This window comes from Ixodes scapularis, unplaced genomic scaffold, assembly GCF_016920785.2.
Source record: "Ixodes scapularis isolate PalLabHiFi unplaced genomic scaffold, ASM1692078v2 ptg001739l_1__unscaffolded, whole genome shotgun sequence".
Lineage (NCBI taxonomy): Eukaryota > Metazoa > Arthropoda > Arachnida > Ixodida > Ixodidae > Ixodes > Ixodes scapularis.
Window position 1 is genome coordinate 852,112 of NW_024610190.1, and position 19,086 is coordinate 871,197.

Consider the following 19,086-nt stretch of genomic DNA (forward strand, 5'->3'; position numbering starts at 1 on the left):
AAGCTTCTTTGGTAGTCCGGGCTCTTGTGAAAAGATTTATCGTTAGATAACAAGATGGCGCTTCGTGTGCCGAGCGTGCTCGCAGATTCCAGTACCGGATCGCAACGTGCACGTGTTGGCGGCCGGGCATTCGAAGCAGACACCCTGCACCTCTAACACACGTCTCCGACGTTACGCCAAGGGTGTGGCGTTACTGCCAGTGCGACGCATGCGCATGGTATTGAATCTCCCCAAGCTGATTTCTGCGTACGCGCCGTTTACATGTCTGGTGTGGACAAATGCGGACTTTTTTTTTTTAAAAACGTACCGGTCTGTACACCATTGAATAATCTGGAATTACGGTCAGTGCCTCAGGTGTGTAAGAACGCGCAGCTAGCGCGTAAAAGGTACCTTTCGCACAATTGCATTTAGACGTGCAGACCCAGTCATGATCGGGGATGCGTCAGCTAATATAGCGTAACGTAAAGAGTGATCACTCTCATAGGCCCCAGCAGCTCACTCGACTGTCATCGCACCCAGCGGTCGTCATGATATTGATCTGGGCTTTATGTTCAGGCGCTTTCTTTCACTGCAAGGCCAGAGATGTAGCTGGCTGCTTGCTCTCTGAGTAGGGGAGGGGGGCGGATAGTTATTATCAGTGTTTTCGTTCGCATTTGGTGGTACCTTGCGCTATCTTCTCTTCCGTGACTGACTAGACCTTCGAATTTACGTAGGATTTTTCAGACGTACGAGTAAATACTAAATTCCAGAGTAGATGGAAAACTATGCACACTATGCAATTTAAGTTAAAACAGCTTCAAACAAATGAAAAACAAATGGGACAACCGCGCAAGAGAACTGAGTAATTCGCAAGTATTAATTTCGACCTAACGGACAATCATCTAAAAAACTATTCTTCAAGAGGCCCATTGAGCATTAACTTACTTTCACGAAGAGGGCAAACCAAGGAGGACCTACGAGAGAGAGCTCGATTCTGTACATGAGCCTGCAATGCACATATGCTCGCGAGGTCAAAGCGCCGTCGAAGACTACACCTTTCGTCGCTGTAGAGCCAACTTTGCTCAGATTTATGCGAAACATAAAATAGCTTCTCGGCGGCGGCGCTGACGCTCAAGGTACGCTTGAAACATTCTCCACGGGGATGCACCTTTTACAGTCTAACCTTCGGTACGAAATGAACGGCCAGAAATCCGCACGACGAGCGCAACAGCACGTCAAATCCCCCCCCCCCCCCCCCCCCCCCCGCCCCCGGCCATCTTGGTTGCTGTTATGTCGGGAGACCAAGTCGTGCGCCTTGCCAAAGACCTACTCGCAGTCGAAGTAATATTTTTGAAAATTCTTGAATCTACTGATAATTTTCGAAATATATAAACTAAGGTATATCTATTTCACAATTGTACAAATTTTGACGAATGTGCCTCAAATTAGGAGCAATTACGCTACCTATCTTGTGCTGTGACTTTTAATAGCTCGTCTGCGAGAGGGCTTCAGATGCCATTATATACTTATAACTACATTACTATATTGGAGACACGCCCCTTCTTGTAGCATCACGTGACGCGTCGTCATGTGATGTAGGTGATTCCTTTGTGCTGCCCAATAAAAGTCTGCTCTCTTTACGAAGCCCGTGACGCTTGACTGGCCGACACCCTTTCAGGTTCGTGCTGTTTCCGACACGCCTTATTACCCGTGGGATATTTCGGTGTGTATGCGTGTGTTGCTTAAATCTCCCGTTTCCTTGCCTGCTTTGTTATTCCGCAAAAATATTTGAAAAAATTAAGAGAAGACAGCAACTAGAAATCAGAGCCTTGAGTATAAGTGCTGGGCATGCCCAATATTTAAGCCGGTGTTAAATTAATGCCGTTGCCACACAGTAAATATTTTAACACCCAAAAGCGTGTTAAAAGGGTGTTTTTTTAAACCAACACCCTTCCTACACCCTTTTTACTCGGTTTTGAATAGTGGTGGGTGTAACAGGGGTGTACGAGAACGCTTATACCCTACATACAGCCCTCTTACACTCCTATCACACCCACAATTTGAAATATGCTCAGGAAATCGTGTTAGAAGGGTGTAGGCACTCGTCCCAACACCCCCCGTTCATAACGTGTAGAAAGGGTGTGATGGACTTATATGATTTCAAGGAGTCGGAGTTAATCACGTCGAAGAAACCCTTGTCTACGAGAGGAACCGTTAGGGACATCGTGACATCGATTGATCGTCATCGCGGTATAGCAGCATGTGCCCCAAATCGAGGAGCTAGCTATGAAATGAGTCGGGAAAAAGAATGTCGCCTGCATTAGCAAGCTCGAATTTTTATCTAATATGTGCTTTAAGCGGTGTATTTTATACTTTGTGCAATACCAAGACGTAGCTCAAATTGCTTGGAATTATATAGCGACGCATCGGTCCGCGTCCAGTCAAACTTCAGGACATCAACGAGAACGTGCAAGAATGCGCGTCACATTAATCTTACAAAAATCCGCGTTTCCCTCTGTTCGGTCAATATCATTGTCACCGACGCCGTTTTTCTTCACGCCAGAGGAGAGGCCATTTATTCCTACCGGTTTTTGCCCGAAAACCCGGCGCAAATGACGATGAGCAGTGCTCTATGCTTCCGTCCCCGGTCAAGTGGTTAACGGACGTCCACACACACTGTAAACGAAAAGTAGCCCGGATGGGGGTTTTAAAGAATAAGATACCGATTAAACTCCCAAGCCTAAAGCATTCACTCCCGCACATGGGAGTATAAAAACTAGAAACCACCACTTTACTCTGGTCGCTAAGAGACGAGGTATAAAAGCGACAACACCTGATTATACTCCCATTTTAAACTGGAGTTCTTGCATGACAACCCTCCGCAAGACGAAATGGGAGGTGAAAATACTCCCATCCGTCCACCCGTCTGCGGGAGATCGGCCGCCATTGACGCAGCCGGCGTTTCCCCCGTCCCGCTCAGTCCCGGCTCTGGCACCAACGGGTTTCCCGTCGTGGAAGAGGTCGTTATAATGGGTCCAAGACGTTTTGGGGCTGGTTTTTGTACAAAATCCCGACGCTCTCGAACAACAAATATTACACCAGTGAAAAACCAATCACAAAATACGAACTTTTCGCTCAATCTGGCGAATACTCATAAGTTGAGGTACTATGGGGAAGCAGAAGACAATCCAGCTCTTTTCGGGCAGACTCAAGCATAGTGTAACCATTGTGTGTTGTTTAAAGGCCCTTTCACACGATACATTTTTCTGGCGCATCTTGACTCGCGAAACGAGTTTCGTGAAATGAATGCGCCGTCTGAACAGGACCGAAAAATGTGCGTCTGCATCTCCCTGGGTTTTCACGAAAAACACAGCCAACGGCCTCTCGAGAAAGCTTTCACGCGATCTCAAAAGGATAAGCGAGCCGTTGGCCCAGCGGCGGATTAAGAGGGGGAAGGGGGCGGGGCGGGGGCGGTTTGTCCAAATGTTCTGACTTCCTCTTGATTTGTGCATGTGTAAAAATTTAGGGCGGGAAAACAAAGGGAAAGGGTGAGGGGGGGGGGGGGTTCAATAGACATCTGATGCGCTAACCTCCCCTCTCTGGAAATACCTGCGTCGGTACCTGGCGGGGCCACATTTCTTCCCGATTCCGAGCCACAGCAGCAAAAAAGTAAATAAACACGGCGCGATTCACGGATGGATACGTAGGTTGCGTTTTCTTGGTCCACACGAGTTCGGGTGCGCACAGGTCGGTGGCGCGTGGCAGCTTTCTCGATTTTTGTACACTCGTAGCGACGAGCGCGAACATTGCACGCCGCCGCCAAGAATGCTCTATTCGCGTCGTCAACGAGCCCGGAGAGCGCTGCCCGACGGCGGTGACTACCCAGAAGCCCACGCGCGAGCGCCCCATTCGGGAATTCGGGGCAGCTGGGGCCAGTGTGGTGCTTGGGGCGCTGACTTCTGCAATCTGAATCTGCCGTTCTTGCCGCGTGTCGTCTGCTGTACACGTTTTTCCGTGCTGGTGTGCATTTCTAACGTTCGTGCGCTCGACTGGGCGATTGTGCGCGTGGACGTGGACTGCTCCGAGGATGTGCTACCGCCGTTAGGCCTATTTGTCTAACGAGCCCGGGCCCATAGGCCTAACAGCCGGTGGTGGTGGAGGTGTGCCGGCGAAAGCGGGAAGCTCCATGACGCGTCAAAGGTAGAGTTAATTAGAATTAACGATGACCTCATGTGTGTGCTATATTTTATCATGTGCTAGTCGTACGTTAAGGCAGCCATTCCCGGACGAAACAAGCGCTATCGAATGTACGGGAACGGAATTCGGGGCAGCTGGGGCCAGTGTGGTGCTCGAGGCGCTCATTTCTGCGAACTGAACCTGCCGTTCTTGCCGCGTGTTGTCTGCTGTCCATGTTTTCCCGTGCTGGTGTGCATATTTAACGTTCGTGCGCTTACTGGGCGCGTTGTGGACGTGGACTGCTCCGAGGATGTGCTACCGCCGTTAGGCTTATCTGTCTAGCGAGCTCGGGCCCGTAGGCCTAACAGCCGGTGGTGGTGGTGGTGGGGTGCCGGCACAAGCGGGAATCTCCATGACGCGCGAAAGGTAGAGTTAATTAGAATTAAGGATGACCTCATGTGTGTGTGCTATATTTTATCATGTGATATATAGTCGTACGTAATGGCAGCCGTTCCCGGTCGAAACAAGCGCTATCGAATGTACGGGAACGGAATTCGGGGCAGCTGGGGCCAGTGTGGTGCTCGAGGCGCTCATTTCTGCGAACTGAACCTGCCGTTCTTGCCGCGTGTTGTCTGCTGTCCACGTTTTCCCGTGCTGGTGTGCATATTTAACGTTCGTGCGCTTACTGGGCGCGTTGTGGACGTGGACTGCTCCGAGGATGTGCTACCGCCGTTAGGCTTATCTGTCTAGCGAGCTCGGGCCCGTAGGCCTAACAGCCGGTGGTGGTGGTGGTGGGGTGCCGGCACAAGCGGGAATCTCCATGACGCGCGAAAGGTAGAGTTAATTAGAATTAAGGATGACCTCATGTGTGTGTGCTATATTTTATCATGTGATAGTCGTACGTAATGGCAGCCGTTCCCGGTCGAAACAAGCGCCATCGAATGTACGGGAACGGTGGACCCAATCAGACATTTTAACCAAGCCGGCCAGAAATTTTCATCTGGAGTGTCTCGGCTAGGTAAACGATAGTAGCGGTCCGCGATGAAAGTGGGACTGAATTTTTGCATTGTTTGCAAAGGTTCTGTGAAATGCGTTACAATTTCAAGCGCGCGTTGTGTAATTACGCTTCGTCCGCTTTCTTCGGTGTCAGTTTCTTGACTCGGCGAACAGACTGGCCATCTGTCAGAAGGAGGTCGCTGTGGAATATTGATTTCATCGAAGCATTCCGGCGGAATCACCAGAGTCGCTTGACACCACTCCGGAAAATCCGCCAAGCAGCTAGTTTCGACAAACCCGATAGTGTGATTTGTGTTTTGTCACATTTGTTTGAGATTTTGGAGAAAATAAATGCTGGTTTGCATTCGTTATCCCGCAACGTTTGTTTGTTTTCGATCTGCTAACCACTACCCCAAATCGTTGTTTTGAAGCGGGTCCAAACCACGGGAACGAAAAGGTACCGACTAGGAATCCGACATACGGTACGTGTAAATACGACGCGGTTGCCGCGAAGACACGCATGCTCAAGGTGGCAGCGTGGCAGCTCGTCGGGGTGCGCTGGTTGGCCGCGCTGATAAACCAGACAGTGGCGTAGCCAGGTCGTGTTCAAGGGTCGAAACACCTTCGAAATTGCATTGTTTTCCTCTTTCCCCCTTTCCCTTTTTCATTGTCAGCTTTTTTTTTTTTTTTTTCTTGTTTTTCTTGTTTTGTGAAGGCATTAAAAGTCCTATGTGCTTCTCTTTCTGTTCGGCAACCCACTACGGCGAGGGGCCGGAACATTCCAAAGCAAAACGAAGATGACAACACTGTCCGTGGACTGCGTGAGCGTGAGAAATAGAAGTCCGGCTCCGGCTTTCCGAAGAGCTCTCGCCAAACTCGACAGTGTTATTAGCAACCTAAGCCTTTCTTCGGGCTCGCAGGTGCGGATGACTCCGCTCCTGACGTCACATAAGCCGCGAAATCCTCACCTCGAAGGACGCTGGCCTCGCCTCGGAGAATGCAGGCGGCTTGAATAAAGTTCCCCTACTCTTTGAGCCTCAAGGACTCCACGCCACTATCAGGGCAGCGAAACAAAATTTCATAATAGCAATACTTTGACTTTGCAAACCCTACAACCCTACAAACAGGACGACAAAATGACAAACAGCTTAGCTTTCTTTTTTTTTTTTTTTTTCGTCCCGTCTTTTATTTGTTTTGGGGGCACACCAAAATGTAAAAAAGAAAGAAAAAGAAAAAAGCGGGAGAGAAATGCGGCAGCATATGCACCGTAGAAGCACTTTGGAATGTGCATAATTCTTTTGGTTTCAAAGCGTACCGAGGTTACTTCTTTAATCACTGCAGTGGGTAATGTTTATAATCTTGCGTTCAACACGTGAGTCGTCAAAGTTCCTTTACGTATATAGACTCTCAAAAATTAATTCAATAGCCAAAGCTGTCGCTTGACGCTTTTTTAAAGAATGATTATTGACCTACAACTTCAAGCGTGCCATCAACGTCTCCAACTGAGTCGGCACATTCACGTCAGGCAGCATCGTCCGCCCTAGGCGAGAGCAATGTCATGGCCAACGACGTCGGTATCAATGTCGCAATCCTCGGGTTGGGCCAATCACCAGCTTGTGCGGAGCATTCGTTTCATTAAACAAACTGTCTGAGGAAGTTCTGGTTCGGACACAGACGGGAAGGGACCGCACCGCTTAGCGCGTGTCACCGGTAGAGACAACTTGCCTTGGTCCCCAGGTCTTGTATTCTAATGTCAACCGCCTGCTGCAAATCCTGGCCACCATGCCCGTTAACGCCGCCGAGGCGGAACGTTCGGTCTCGAGACTCCGAAGACGGGAGCCATACCTGAGAGCTTCAACGTCCCCGGAGCGCTTGCTACTCCGTTCTTAGCTCAGACCAGAAACTCCGCCTTCAGCGCGAGCTCGCTGGCTTCCGCTGTGCTTTGTTTGGGCGCGCCTGCGCGTTCAGACTTGTGCCAACAAGGGCAGAAAGCTCGCGCTGAAGGCGGGGCTTCTAGTCTCAGCTAAGGGTGAACGGAGTATAGGGGTTGCGCTTTTGAACATTCACGGGAACATCCAAGACAGCTCCGAAAGGGTCCTCTCGCTTCTTTCGATCGACCGACCGCGGCTTCCACTAAATGTTTAGACCCCACAAAACGATAGAAACTGGTACTTTTCTCTGCCACTTTCTCGTAAAACGACAACGAAGAACGGAAAAAAGCCAGAAACATGACCACAGCACGATCATTTCTGAAAAATGTGCGCAGGAACAATGAGCGTGACGTTTCACTTGCTCGTTACCCCGGTCGGTGCGCATTGGAGTTTTTATGTGTAATCGTGTTCTAAACTTCGCTATTCTTTGGCACTCTTACGTAGTTTTCAGTCATTGGATACCCCAGTGTTCCGCAGAGAAGTGAACGCACCGGAATATTTTATGAGCCTGTCTAGACTTTTTTGTTCAAAGCGCAGTATTATATTTTATGATTGCGTGTTTTCGTTGTTCCACAGTAAAGTTCCCCTCTTTAAAGATCGGAGGGACGAAATAAAAAAACGTTGAATTCTTGTCTTCTGAGAAACAGAAAAATAGCAACTAAAATTGTGTTTGCGGGATTTCTTTTCCTCTTTCTTAATTTTTTTTTTTTTTTTTACTTTTGAATGGTCTGGGCAAAGGAAAGCATCCCCTGAAAACATTTCCTGGCTATGGCACTGGCGGACTGCTTTCGAACTGTTTGCGTACCGGATCGCCGTGCAATGCTCAGAAAGGACAACGAGCTGGCGTGTTATCTCCGATGGGTGGAAAACGCACCAATCTCGCCGTGCCCTTTTATTTCGATATGGCGTAAAATGTGCGTGAAATATCAACAGGTAAAGTGACAAGATTTAGGCACATAAACAAATTCAATCATACTGTGAAATAAAGTCGTCCATCTTTATATTTAATCCCGTGTAGGTATGCCGCGAACTTTTTTCGACCGAAGTTTCGATGATCGATTAAAGTGGTTCAAAAGATTTCGAATTTTCGAACTTTCCATATCGAAAAATTCGACGGAAGTCGATTTTCGAAATTATTAAGTAAGAAGTTCGACGCTTTCCGAAATTTCGAACTTATTACCCGGCAAAATTCGATGCTTGTCGAACTTTCGAACTTGATACACTAAAAAATCTATGATTTTCGAACTTTCGACCTTCTTGCACTAAAAAGTTCGAAGCATTTCGAACTTTCAAACTTCCTACGCTAAGAAATTCAAAAATTTTCGAACTTTCGAACTTATTAATCTACAGAATTCAAAAATTGTCGAACTTTCGATTCCTGAAACGTCAAAGGTTTGACGAACTTCGAGCTGTTAGGGTAAAAGTTCGAAGTTCGTGGAACTTCGAAAGACCGGCGGGCGATTTCATTTGGATTCAAGCAGTGAGGTACATTCGTAATATTTTTTTCTCGCAATTTTACATGCGGTGCCGCATTCCTTGCGAAGGACGATGCCGTTTATTTCAATCATCTGGCATGCTTGGTTTTAAAGAAATAGATTCCCGAAGGAGAGAGGAAGGACGACGGGTTTTTGACAATTGTCGTTCGTGCCGTATTTGAAGCGCGCTATAGCCGAAGCTATTTATGGTAGAGATGTTAAACTTTTTAAGAATGATCTATGTATAGCCTAGGTAAGTGTCGTCTTTAGCTATGATTATTATTGTTCAAGACGAGTTTCGAAGAAATATCCAAACATGTACCTACGGGCGATTATGCCCTAAACTTGGTAATTTTTTTCGCCTACATTCTTTGAGGTATCGCAGTTAAATTAACACCAGAGACAGTACATATCATTACCATCTGCAGATTACAAAATAATGTATTTCTTTTTTTTTCCCCCGTTGAGGAACAAATTAACTCATGGGGAAGATTTCTAAAATTGTTTAAGTTCAGCACGTCATAAAAAAAAAACATTTTTTTCTCAATTTACGTTTTTGGGACGTGTTTCTTTTGGCCTGTACACATTTTCGTGGGAGAAACTTGTTTCATAGTTCTGGGCCTCTGAATATGCAAGAATACAACACTTCCGGCTGGTTCTTGATTGTTCTTTTTTCTCTCCAGCTTTTTATTTTTGCATTTATTGTTATGTTTATTTATTGATTATTTTTTACCAATGGCACAGTTATTTAGGTCGAAAATACATAGCTCTGAACTTCCGAGCCACCGAGCATGTGACGAGTAGTGCCTTCTGACAACGAGTTTCTAACAATGACCATCTACGCGGTCTTTTATGCAGTGAAGAGCGACAGTAGCTTTACATATGCATAAATAATTTCAGATTAAAATAATTTAGACCATGCCCTCTTTCCCTGTATTGTTTTCTTTAACAGTCCGAAATATCTGGAAGGGGGGGGGGGAGGTACTGGAGCCCCCCCCCCCCCCCCCCGTTTTTTGTCTTCCGACGCCACTGGTATTGTAGAACGCTCCTCGACCTCAAGTTGCATCAGCTTCTGTGCTTTTTGCTCGGCGTTTCTTTCGCCCCGGAAAAAAAACCTCCAAAGCAATTACAAACAAAAAAATTGTCACGATGCAGGCGAGCTGGCGTATGTTGATCATGATGCAAAATCCCGAGACTGGGAATGAAAGTCGCAAGAAATAGTGTAAGAAGAAAGAAAAAAAGGAACAGGACAACGTCTCAAACTCAGCTGAATTGAGTTTGAGACGTTGTCCTGAGCTGAGTTCTCAGCTGAGTTGAGTTTGAGACGTTGTCCTGTCCCCTTTTTCTCTGTCTTCTTACACTTTTTCTTTCAAATTTCATTCCCAGAGCTGAATTTGAGGCGTTGTCCTGTCCCCTTCTTTCTGCCTTCTTACACTTTTTCTTCAAAATTTCATTCCCAGTCTCAGGATTTTGCATCATGTACAAACTAAACTTACTATATGCCAGCGTCAATCGGGCGGCGTTCGATCAGATTACAACCAGCGTGCAAGGGGGTAGGGGGGCAGTTTGCCAGATCACTTCAAGGTTTTTGTGAGCCTCAACCACCTGCCTGCCCCCGGCCGTTTCGAACTGGATGAGTATCGTTAAACAGTGCGTTCGTAGGATCGCTACTTCGTGATGCACGTTAATGACCACCCCGGGCCGGCTGTCACAATTACTGATCTATTGTCACGCGTCACTCTGCACTGGCACATATTCCAGCACATCCCGGACACTCGTCGTCTCATTTAATTGCCTGACAAACTTCGCGCAGTCTAAATATCACACCCGAACTTTTCTAAACCTGATTTCGTGAAAACCAGTGTGGCGTGAAAACGTTATTGGAAACTGAAACTGGTGGCGGAACAAGAAAACCCGACTTCGAACTTTGCGCACTTGGACATCAAAAAAATTGAAAACCTTGAAAGTTTTTTTTTTTTTTTTTTTTAATTTATTTTTGAAAGAGAATCGAAACCTTTGACCTTTTCGAACTTTATGTAGAAAGAAAATCGAAATCTTCGAATTTATCGACCTTTGTCTTTAAAAATTCAAAACCCTCAAATTTTTCGATTTTACATCTAAAGCAATTCGAAACGTTCGAATCTCTGGAATTTAAAATTATTGAAGTTCGAAATCTTCAAATTTATCGAACCTCAAGTAAACAAAAATTCGAAATAATCGACCCCAACTTTTAGAAACTGTGAAAGCTTCGAACTTTTCGATTTCGAAACCCCGCGATTTAGGAAAGTTGCGAATTTTTCGAATTCAAACCTCCGTACGGTCGAAAATATAGAAACCTTTCGAATTCGAGCATCAGTTCAGGTCGAAAATATCGCAACCTTTCGAAATCGAACCTAGGGTGGTTCGCGGCATCCCTAATCACGTGCAAAAACAAATATGTTCAAAAATTCATTTGCAACAAAAAAAAAGAAAAGATTTCGTATCAAAGCGATAGGCAGCATTATCTCCAATCTACCTTTAAAATTCAGGTTCCGATGATTTTAGTGGTTCTAAGTACTATTTGTATCAGATAAAGCGATTTTATCTTTTTCGGTTTTGAAACCGAAACCGAAACAGGGTGCTTATGGGAGGTGGCGCTAGCTATCGCCCAAAATCTCCCCGCTCATATCTTGTTTTGAATGGGCGTCCATAACTTTGTTCTCGGAGGCGCAACTTGTGGAGGAGAGTCGTCGGGTGTCGTCGTCTTGTGCCGGCGTTCGCCGCTTATTTTTTACTTTTCAGAACCTTAATAATGGGCGTTTCTTACTAGTACCTTTGTTCAAGTGTGCCAAACGGTATCTCGGAGACGCCGCGTCTAGTCATTGACCGTTGGCTGGCAGCGAGAGGGCTACGAAAACTTCAAACGGCCGGTGAGCACAACTCTTTTCTTTGTTCAGAACGAAGTGTTACTTTTGCCGTAAGCTTGCTAAGCTATGCTCTAACCTTTAGCCCCTTTCCCTGGCAAATCGCGAGCGCTTGTTTCGCACTTGGACTCGTCTTCGTGGTTGTGCGACGGCACCGCGTTGTATCGGATCGCCTACTTTTGATGCTCCTAACGGGGCTTGTAACAGTACCGCATCCCTCAGATGTCCGCGTAACTTTCTATTGCGATGTGGCACTGGCACAATCAGTTTCGTGACTGCCACAGCATCGCCAACAGACATATTTAAACTGAAATGTTGCGAGTGATTTCCGAATAAACTACTACGAAAAAGGCAGAGAGAACTTCTGTGGCTCGCTCGACGCGCTCCGCCACTTTCCCACGGATCGGTTGGAGCTAGAATTTTAGTAGATCGTTTTCAGAGGCTCTGTACTGCTACGGGCGCGCGCTTCAGAGCATGCATCGAAGTGGCAGCGCGAGCTCCCGCTACGAATAGCGTGGTCTGAAAACACGGCCGCTCGCCGAGCGCTCTACCGGCTCCAGATTTACCAGCGGCACAAGAATCCGCCCGGCGAGCGCGTGCTATTTGCCAAGGGAAGGGCTACTAGTATGCTTGTGACCTGGGGCGGTTTGCTGGATAGCGACGTTGTGTTTGTCCTTTACCTGTCTCGGCTTTCAGTATGTCGAATGCACCAAGCGACTGAGAGAGAGGAAGAGACGAGTGCGCGAGGACGTCAGAACGCTGAGCTCTGGTCGGATTGATTAGTGGGTAGACCTAAAGCCCTTGGTCTGCACTGCATGTGTCGAACACATTCTGATGCAAGAGCATAACGCCAGACGCATTCTAGCTCGTTCGACAAGTGACAAAGGCAGCTAAATTTAGATCTACCCACTAATCATTCAGACGAAAGCTCGGCGTTCTGATGTCCCCACGCTCTCTCATTTCCCCTTCTCTCTTAGTCTCCTGCCCAGTATTCTTACCTTCAATAACCGTTTATGTCGTCCAAGTTTGCCACGTTTACATAAATCCGACTTGAGTGCGTAGACTTTAATTATTCTCAGAATTAAGCCGATACGCCAGCATTCACCTTAAAGGGGCCCTGCAATCATATTTAAGCGTCAACCTTTTTTGCGGTTTCCACGTCTCTTCTGGTTCGGGCAAGCCAGCGGGTACGGAGAGAGTAACTAATTATCAGTGCGTCATATTTTAACCGGACGACGCGGAAACCTCCTCCACCTACGGGGGCGTCCCGCGGTACCAAAAGTGCACGAAATGTGAGGTATTTGCTCCTGGGCTTACTACTGGTGAGAGCCGCTAAAAGCTTCTTTTAGTCGAAACACAAAATATAAGTGGCGAGAACCGTCTCAATTATTTATGCAAGTAGTTTTTGTTCAGTATTTCAGATCAGAAAAGAAACAAATGCAGTTTATAAAGTCAGGAAACCAGAAATGACCTGTCGACATACCCCCCCCAAGTGGTAAAAAAGGCGGCGCATACTAGAAAGGAATAGTAGGATCAGGCTCCAACGAGTGGCGAGCGTAGAAAGGTCCCGGATGTATGCGGTGGCACTGCGGTCATTTACGGACTCGAGGATTGGACGGGTTCCAAGCGTTGCGAAGCCTTCGGCACAGGTTTGGCTTGCTGTTTGGCCGTTTCGCGGTATGGCAGCGCGAAGTGGCTCCTGTTCTGAACTGATCTTTACCTTGTGTTTGCTGTCGTTTGTGGCCAATGAAGTGTCATGCCAAATTAGTGTTTAATCGTGCAGCAAATGCAATGCGAGCCGCCCCGGCTGCCTGCTCCTACAGCCTATCCAGAACATGCTTTAGTGGCGCCCTCTCGAACTGTCGACGCAGAGCGCGGCAGCCATGAGCGCTCGCTGCGCTCACTACCCCTCCTCTAGTTTACGGCCACTGAAGTGGCCAAAGACGTCATGAAGGAAGTTATTTTTTGCTTGTTTTTGTAATTTTAATTTGCCTATAACTTTTAAGATAAAGTGAAATTCGAGGGAAAAAAAAAGTTTCATTAAGTTACTATGTTTAGTGCGCTCAAGTTCGGTGCAAATTAAAAACCAGTAAAAAATTCATTGCAAGGCCTCTTTAATGCTCAAGTCCTATGCTAAGATGGCACCATGTGTCACATCTCAAAGTTAAACCAGCATTTCCAACTCAAGCCGAACATTGTAATCACATTTTCTGTCTGGTGTTTCGCATGCGGTGGCCTTTCTGATAGCATAAAGATCTTAACCACTGTCTTTGATGCTCTGCAAGAAGTTACAGGATGCAAGAAAGCGCTGAGAGTTCTGGGCCTTGCCACTCTAGAACCGAGGGAACAATACAGCACTCGACATGGCGAGCAAGATCGTTTCCAACGGCTTTCAAGACACTACAGCTACTTCTATCATGGTTGGACCACGAGGACGAGAGGTTCCAGTGCAAGCAGGAGCAGCACTGAGGTAGGAACTACTTTTTCTGCAGTACCAGCACTTTGAGCTCGCGACGCCATTCCTGCTTACAACTTACTCTAGGGGCTCCCTCCGATGCGCAAGGCCAGAGCGGGTGCCGCCCTCGCCGAGCAGCTCAGCTATTTGCGACTCCAGCGAACTATAGGGGCGCGCCGGTCAGGCAGTATGGCGGGCGAAAGGAGGTTGCTTTCGTCGTTCAGCACGCTGACCACCATAAATTCTTTCACAGCAGCGTAAGATCGGTGTTACATGTGAAAGCAAAGCGATTTTTCGATGGTAGAAACCTTCTTGTAGTCAGTGCGTAGGAATGACACAGCGGAAGCAGAACAATAATTACTGGAAACAATGTTTGTTTCTATGCTGCCTACGTGAACCAAGCAGCGATAACAGACGACAGAGTGGAAACGACCTCCTCTCCTGAGCTTCTCGGTGTTGCCGCTACGCGGCGTTGATTTCGCTGAAGTTGCCAATATTCAGCTCATTTACAATGGCAAGAAAGGTTTGCGTTTCTTCTCGAGAGAAACTTACGGAGGGACACCCAGGATTGTGCCCACTTTTTTTCTGCTGCCAACAAGAAAAGACTCACCGCCTCCATGTTCTCAGCTAGGCACATAGCCAGGATTTTGATCCGGGGGGGGGGGGGGGGGGGGGGGTGGGGGGATTGGTGCCCGCTTTTTAGCTACCAACTCTGTGAATACTGAGTTGGCGGCAAAAGGAAAAGGAATGCTATACTCTAGCTCTGCAATGCCTATACAGTTACTCTATATCTGGACTAAGCGCAGCGCTCGCGTTAAACCACAAAACTAAAAAAAAAAAAAAAGATTGCAGGAGTGCAAAGACAGGAAAGGACCTTGAGACAAGTTGAAAAATATGCCATCTCGGGATCGTCCTTTTGTTAATTTTATTTCTTATGTTTTGTAACAAGTCGTCGCAGACTGTCGCCGCGAAGCGGCTTGAATGGGTGGACCAGGTAGGTTAAAGGGATACTGAACCGAAATTTGGATTTCGCAAAGTAAGGCTGCAGAAGTGTTGAACCGGATTCTACGAACTCCAAAACATCCCTCGTACATCGATATCTCAAACTGATGGCCGTACTTTTGGAAAAGAAGGGCGTGATCAAGCGAGTTCTTTGACGTAACTGTCCTCCGGGAGAATTTGAAAATGAGGAGAAGTGGCCTCGCTTCTCTCCTCCTCGCTTCGGTTCACCAGCTTGGCGGGACGTAGCGAGGAGAGAGAATGGGAATTGTGACGTGCCTTGTCTCGTCGGCCTCGTCAGCCAAGTTCAATCGCGCACTTCTTTCCCAAAAAAATATGGCGATCTATTAGATATATCGCCGTATGGGTGGTATTTTTTGGTTTTGCAACTTCCCGCATATCCGCCCGGCCTTGTTTAGTTAGCTCGAAATCTCATTTCACTATACCTTTAACACGCACGCGCCTTAGTGTTACGTGTGCGACATAGTGGTCGTCCCCCACTGCAGTGGCGTGAACATGGAGGAGGCTTATGGGGCTTCAGCCCTCCCTCCCCTGGTCATAAAGATCCCAGCCTCCTCAGCCAGCCCCCCCCCCCCCCCCCCCCCTAAAAAGATCTATGCATGGCACCGTGAAAGCGGTGAAAGTGGCAAGTTATTTTCTTCGACAAGGAAGGGCACATGGGGGTAAATTACCTTGCGGCAATTTTAGGGATTGCTATGGCGCAGTATTTGCTTTAAAATGTCAGGGAAAAGGGTATATTTTGGCTTTTAAAAAGCTGCATCCAGTTAACATCTGCAACGATTTTTCGTGCGGCGAATTGCCCTATGACGAATCGGCCCATTCGACGAATGAACCACCGACGAGTTGACCGTCGGCGATTTGTCCTAGACCCTCACCACATCATCTCAGCTGCGATCTACAACGCAGGGCGACATCGCATTCCTATAGGACAGGGGTCTCAGGCACGCGGCCAGCGACTCGCTGGGACGCGGCCCGCAGGCAACCGGCTACGCGTTCCGGTTCCTGTGTGCTGGAAATGGCATGTGCCATAGTGATCTCATCACGCCGATTCATTTCCGCTCGAAAAGTAGCTCTGAAATTTTAACGTATTCACATAGTTTATACTTATCTGTGCTCATTTGCCCTTTGTTTCGCTTTATTTTTTTGCTTCCCGGCTTTTTGTAATGTACAACAATTACGCTACTGCTGCAAGCACAAACTTTTCGTTTCAGGATACATCTCAGCTGCGCAAACTCTCGATCAGCAGGAGTAGCTGCCAAAGATAAAGCTACGAGGTCGGGACTAGATCCATCACAGTATTTTCTCAGTGTGTTGTAATAAAAATCGTCAGGAAAGCAAGAACTGTCAAATTAACTGATTGATTTTTTAGAGACATCTTGGGCTTGGTGAATTTCTGAGCGAATTAAGCAACGAAAACGACATCTTGGGCTTGGTGAATTTCTGAGCAAATTAAGCAACGAAAACGACAGTGCAATTTCTCTCTTGTTCCATTAAAAATGCTGGCATGCTCGTGGGGCGGTGTCATTTTTATTGATATCACATGACGTGAGGCCCCAAAGTAGTCATATAAACCAATCAAATCTAAACATGTCACTGGCAAAACTGTGAGTTACAAAAAGCATAGAGGACGAGGTCTTTTCATTTTTAAAATCGTCTGACTCCCCCCCCCCACCGTTGCGTTGGCCCTCGACCTTTCCGGTATGGGATATCTGGCCCTCAGACTCAAATGAGTTTGAGACCACTGCTATAGGAGGTGCGCATCAGAAACGTTTAATAGGACCCAACAAGGTAGGCAACAATTGCCGGCAACTTGCGACGCGCAAATGTTTCTCAGCGAAATTATGGAGTGCGAAGGTCAGTACACGAGACCTCTCTTGCTTAGGCGACGCAAGTAGACATTACCAGTCGACTGCTTCCGTTGCATTCTCATATTTAAACAAATCTAAAATGTTACTGTGAACCAAGAAACTTTTTTTCTTCTCAAGTTACAGTTATTTGTGTGCAAAATAAAAAGTGTTACTGTATCTTTGTGGCGTTGCAAGCACGAGGTGCTTAGGACTTTCTGTTGCGGTGTAGAAACGTTATTCTAAAACACCCTGGCACAGCGTGCGCTAACTCATGCGCTAAATTTAGCGCTAGCATGGGCTCGGTAGCTCCGGCGAAAAGTAAATCCGGTAGAATAAACACAAATTCGGGACGAAAACAGACGCATACAACTTTTTCGACTCTCAACGAGATTTATTTCGTCTCCGTTCAAACGACGGCCATCGAGCAGGTTCAGGGGAGGGAGCAGAGAAGGAAAAAAGGGGGGGGGGGGGGTTGAAAGAAGAGGAGGGGGAAAAACAGGTTATTCGCGGCCTTCCCTCAAGGCCCCTGGTCCTTTCCGCCCAGTTCAGGATGGAGGAATCTCATCTCCCTGTCTGAAAGGGCTAGAGAAGCCGAAGCAACGTTAGTGACCGAGCTCTTAATGGCGTACGATTCGGTGACTTCCCTGCCAAATCTCTGCCGGTGTCCTCCCAATACGTGCGTACCTTCGTATCTGGGCGAACAACCGTCACACTTCATACGGTGTACGACTATTGGATGCATGGAGTCGGGGGGGGGGGTTTGCTCACCTCTCGCGAGTGTTCCTTCAGGCGCTCATTTAGGCGCCTGCCGGTCTGCCCCTATATACCCCCCCCCCCCCCCCCCCCCCACGAAAAAAGGATGGTATAAACCACCTCCTTCCTGCACTTAACAAACTGCTGTCCGTGCTTTTTGTTGCATTGGGTCACGGAGGGTGGGGTATTCACCATTCTGCACATTTCTTGAAGCTTTTGCTTGCAGCGAAACACTACCGCTATCTCGAAGTGATAGGCAAGTCCCTTAAGGCGATGTGCGGTATTGTGCGAGTAGGGGATAACTGCAAAATGTTTTTTACGAGGAACAGGAGCGGCTGGCGGTGCCCGGGAGGCAGTGATCAGCCTCTTTAGTGTCTTTGCCACTAAGTCTTCAGGGTACCCTGCCCTCTTTAGCCTCTCTGTCTGTGCGTAGTGAGATGGGGGCACGACCTGGTTCCAGAAAATTTTAGGAGTGAGTTCACGAGACCCCGTTTTATTTTACTGCTTTGGAGTGGGCACTCGTGAAGGGCGGACAGGCTTTTGTGTGCGCTATCTGAACTCCCAGCATATCCCATCGGGGTGCATCTTCAGGTGCAGGTCCAAGTATTGAAGACCGTCTTCAGACGGGTCTTCTCTCTTGAAGGAGAGTCCGGTGGGTCTCGAAGCGAAGGCCTGAATGACAGACTCTGGGGGGGTCTGCTTTGGGTGCACGATCAGATAATCGTCTACATAGCGGAACACCCAGCTCTCCGGCGCGGTCTCCTCCATTCAGCTCCTATGCACAGCGTGCACAGCATGCTTCTACAAACAGAGAGGCTAAAGAGGGCAGGGTATCCTGAAGACTTAGTGGCAAATACACTAAAGAGGCTGATCACCGCCTCCCGGGCACCGCCAGCCGCTCCTGTTACTCGCAAAAAGCGTTTTACAGTTATCCCCTACTTGCATAACACCGCACATCGCCTTAAGGGACTCGCCTATCACTGAGCAAACCCCCCGACGACTCCATGCATCCAATAGTCGTACACCGTATGACGTGCGACGGTTGTTCGCCCAGATGCGAAGGTACGCGCATATTGGGAGGACACAGGCAGAGATTTGGCAGGGAAGTCGCCAAATGGTATGCCATTAAGAGCTTGGTCACTAACGTCGCTTTGGCTTCTCTATCTAGCCCTTTCCGACAGGCAGATGAAATTTCTCCGTCCCGAACTGGGCGGAAGGGACCTGAGGCCTTGAGGGAAGGCCGCGAATAACTAATTTTTCCTCCTCCTCCTCTTTCAACCCCCCCCCCCTCCTTTTTCCTTCTCTGCTCCCTCCCCTGAACCTGCTCGATGGCCGTCGTTTGGACGGAGACGAAATAAATGTTGGTGAGAGTTGAAAGAGTTGTAAGCGTCTGCTTTCGTCCCAAATTTTGTTTATTCTTTTCGATAGTTTAAGTATAATTACGAACACACTCGTTTTTAATGTTAAATCCGGTCGCTGTAGCTATTTTACTATACGAAGTTGGTACTGGTGTGGGCCTTTAGCGACGATGAGTGGAAGTCTGGAATAATA